Raw genomic sequence first — 4,168 nt, forward strand, 5'->3', positions numbered from 1 at the left:
AGAAAATAGGATTAAGAGTAATAAACAGAAATAAAAAATTCAAATTTTATTACAAATCTCCAATAAAGGCTTAATTTCTTAAATACATGGAGAAATGAGTAAAAAAAATAAGAATATAAGTCATTCCCCAATTGGTAAATGGTCAAAGGATATTTTCTCAGACAAAGTAATTAAAGTTTTCTATAGTCATATAAAAAATGCTCTAGGCAGGCAGCTGGGTGGCTTAGTGGATTGAGAGCCAGACTTAGAGATGGGAAGTCCTAGGTTCAAATCTGACCTCATATACTTCCTAGCACTGTGACCCTGAACAAGTCACTTAACCCCCATTGCCTAGCCCTTACCACTCTTCTGCCTTGGACCAATGCATAGTAGTGATCCCAAGATAGAAGGTAAGTGTTTAATAAAAAATGTTCTAAATCACTATTAATTAGGGAGATGAAAATTTAAAAAAAGTCTGAGGTACCACTCCACACCTGTCATATTGGCTATTATGATAGAAAAGGAAAATGACAAAATTTGGAGAGGATGTGGGAAAATTGAGACACTAATGCACTGTTAGGGAAGTTGTGAACAGATTCAATCATTCATGAAAGAGCAATTTGAACCTATGTCCAAAGAGCTATAAAACAATACATAGCATTTGACCCAGCAATAGTATTACTTGGTTTGTGGAGATAAAAAACAGAAAGGGGAAGGACCTATATGTGCAAAAATATTAAAAGCAGCTCTTTCGGTGGGGTGAAAGAATTGGAAAGTGAGGGGATAGTCATCAACTGGGGAATGATTAAGTAAAATATAGTATATGATTGTAATGGAATACTACTGTGTTGTGAGAAATGACAAGCAGGAGGAACTCAGAAAAAATCTGGAAAGACTTACATGAACTGAGGCAGAGTGAAAGAAACAGAACCAGGAGAACATTGCACACAGTGACAGCAATACTGTACAATGCACAACTGTGAATAACTTCGCTAGTCTCAGTAATACAATGATCCAAAATTATCCTAAAGGACTCATGATAAAAAAAACAAAAACAAAAACAAAAGAACACGCCATCTGCTTCCAGAGAAAAAGAACTAATAGATTCTGAATCCAGACCCAAATAACTTTTTCATTTTCTTTCTTAATTTTTTATTCAGATTTTCTTCCACAAAAGGATTAATATAGGAAAGTGATTGCACATGATTGAACAAGTAAAATCCATATTCGATTGTCTTCCATCTCAAAGGGCAGACAGGGGGGGAGGGAAAGAATTTGAGCCCCAATATTCTTTGAAAAATGTTGGAAACTGTTTTTTACTAGTAATTAGGGGGAAATTAAAAATGAAAAATAAATAAAAGACAGGGGAACGATTCAACGGGCAAAATGACTGACTATCAAATAAATTGCTAGACTCCTATGGACTAGTTTTCTACCTCACCAAAAACTTACCCTGGGCTTCTGACATTTTGTTTGATCTTATTGTCTGTAAAACCATGGCAATTGATATTAATTATGAGCATGAAAATGACCATCATTCACAGCGAACAGCTCAGTTGGGCTGCCTTTGGGAAGGGAAGGGTTAACTCACTGCCAGCCTTATTGGATTCACGTCAATGGCATTTCCCACTGCACAACCCTGGCCATGGTGAGGAGAGCTCTAGGGCGGGCATAGAATAGAATGGAGACTCTGTAACATAAAGAGGCTCTTGGGAGAAGGAGGCAAGGCAGGGACTGTATACTGTTCTGTCTATTGGAAGAAAAAAAAGTGCACTTTTCCGGGGCCTGGAGTGTGACATTCACAAGGCAATGACCTTCTCAGCTTTTATGAATGAGACTCTGTCCTGTCAAAGGGGTGTGGAAGGGGAGGAGCAGCTCCTGCCCTTCACCTCCCCCAGAATTCCATTCTCTCCCAGTTGAGATTCACTTGATTCTTCTTTCTTAGTGGCCAAATTGCTATGTGGATTTGAAGCCCTGCTTAGAAGTTACCTTCTTGATCAGAAAGTGTCCCGCAGGGACACAGGGACAAGCGGTGGAATTCTAAAAAGCCTCCCATTTCCATTACTAGAAAACCCCAAGATCCCTGGCTTCATCTGATAGCCGCCTTGCCAGTCTCTTAGGCGAGTTGTTGATGAAGAAGTGTTGATGGAGTCGCTTTGCTGATCCCATTTGGAGAGAGTCCAATCGGTGTTCCCAGAGCTGCTCCCTTTTAGGCTCATGGACTCTTAGATTTGGAAGAGGCCTTAGAGGTCATCTAGGCCAAATCCCAGTGAAATATGACTGCTTTACACAAGCAGCTCTTTAGCCTCCGCATTTCCCCACTTCTCCAGGGGGCGCCCATTCTATTTTTGAACAGCTCTGATTTTTAGGGACTTTTTCACCCTTGTGAGCCAAAGTCACCCTCCCTATTACTGCCATCCATTGGTTTTATTTCTCACTCTCTGGGCAAATTAGAGGAAATTCAGTGCCTCTTCATGTGCACACTGTTAGAAGCAGTTGCTAGATTGGCTTGGCTTAAATATTTTGCTTTGGTATAAGGAAAGGGCCAGGGGAAATAACTCTATGATAAAAGGAGAAAGCAACAATACACCTTTTTTTTTTTTTTAGAAAAATTTAATTTCTTTGACATGACTGCTTTATTTTTTTTAAACTTTTACCTTTCATCTTAGAATCAATACTGGGTATTGGTTCTAAGGCAGAAGAGTGGTAAGGATTAGGCAATGGAGGTAAGTGACTTGCCCAGGGTCACACAGCTAGGAAGTGTCTGAGGTCATCTTTGAACCCAGGACATCCCATCTCCAGACCTGACTCTCCATCCACTGAGCCATCCAGCTGCTCCCATGACAGTCCTTTAAATAACAGAAGACAGGCTCCTCTCCTGCTGAGGAAACCAAAGTCATCAGGAGCAAGCTCTCTCGCTCCTCCTCCTGTCTTTCATCCTTCACCTGGCTCCTAGTACAAGTTTGTAACATGGGGGTCCACACTGAGTTCACCAAGTATTGGCCCATTACTCTGTATGCATTCTGTTGATGAACCTATTTTGAAACAAAGCTTCATCTGCTCTTCTTTCCTTCAGTCTTCTTATGCCCTTGGCCAACCTACCTTGGTCTCCTGCCTCCATTATTTCCAAGCTCTTCTTTGTCATGCAGTGGCCTCACTTATCATCCCTTCCCACTCCACCTTTTGGCTGGAGTCTTACCTGTCTACTGACAAACATCAATAGTTCTTCCCTCTCTTGCAAAAAAAGGTCACTTTTCCTTCCCTGTCTGAATGGTCACCATCTCATCTCTCCTTTCCCCAGGGAAACTGGTTTCCAACAAATTGCCTCCACCCACCCAGTAGAGCATCTCCCTCAGCATCTATTATCCCCATCTGACTTCTGCTCCCCATTCCCCACTAACGGCCTCCAGATCACTGAATTGAGTGGCATTTTCGCAGTCCTCGTTCTTTAACTCTCATTTTGTATTTAGCCCCATTAGACTCTCCTGCCTTTTGGACGCTGACTTCTCCCTTAACTACCGTGACATGTGGTCTCTTGGGTCTTTTCCTACCTCTCCGACCATCCTTCCTCCATCTCCTTTGGGAATGACTCCTGCTTGTTTTGCTCCCAAGTCCAGCTATTTGTCAATGTTCTTTCTTCTATCCTTTTTTCTTCACTTTCTATCGCCTTTCTACCAGAAATGTCCATAGCCTAAGGAATAAGCCTAGAGAAAGGAAAACCTTCCGTTCTAATCCTCCTTCTTATGCTTACTAGTTGTGTGACCCAGGGCAAGTCACTTAACTTCTTTGTGCCTCAGTTTCCTCACTTTGCAAACGAGGATGCTAATATCACTTTCCCTTATAGGGTTGTTATGAAGATCAAATATTACTAAATACTTTGCAAAATGTGAAGTTCCTACTAAATGTTAGTTTATTATGATGATGTGATGGTGGTGGTGGTGGTGGTGGGAATGATGGCGATGATGCTCTGATTTTCAAATTCCCCACCGTCCATCATATTAGATAATTTTTGTGAAAATATCATCACTTTAAGAAAATACCTGTATTTTCACTCATAAAGAACCACATATCCGGGCAGTTGGTAACATAGCAGGGAGAATGCAACGTTGAAGACTGAGGGGCCAAAGAATGGACTCATTGTCCAGACCAGCAACTTCCTCCAGTTAGGGATGCTGCTGCCCTCTAGTGA

This window comes from Monodelphis domestica, chromosome 4, assembly GCF_027887165.1.
Source record: "Monodelphis domestica isolate mMonDom1 chromosome 4, mMonDom1.pri, whole genome shotgun sequence".
NCBI lineage: Eukaryota > Metazoa > Chordata > Mammalia > Didelphimorphia > Didelphidae > Monodelphis > Monodelphis domestica.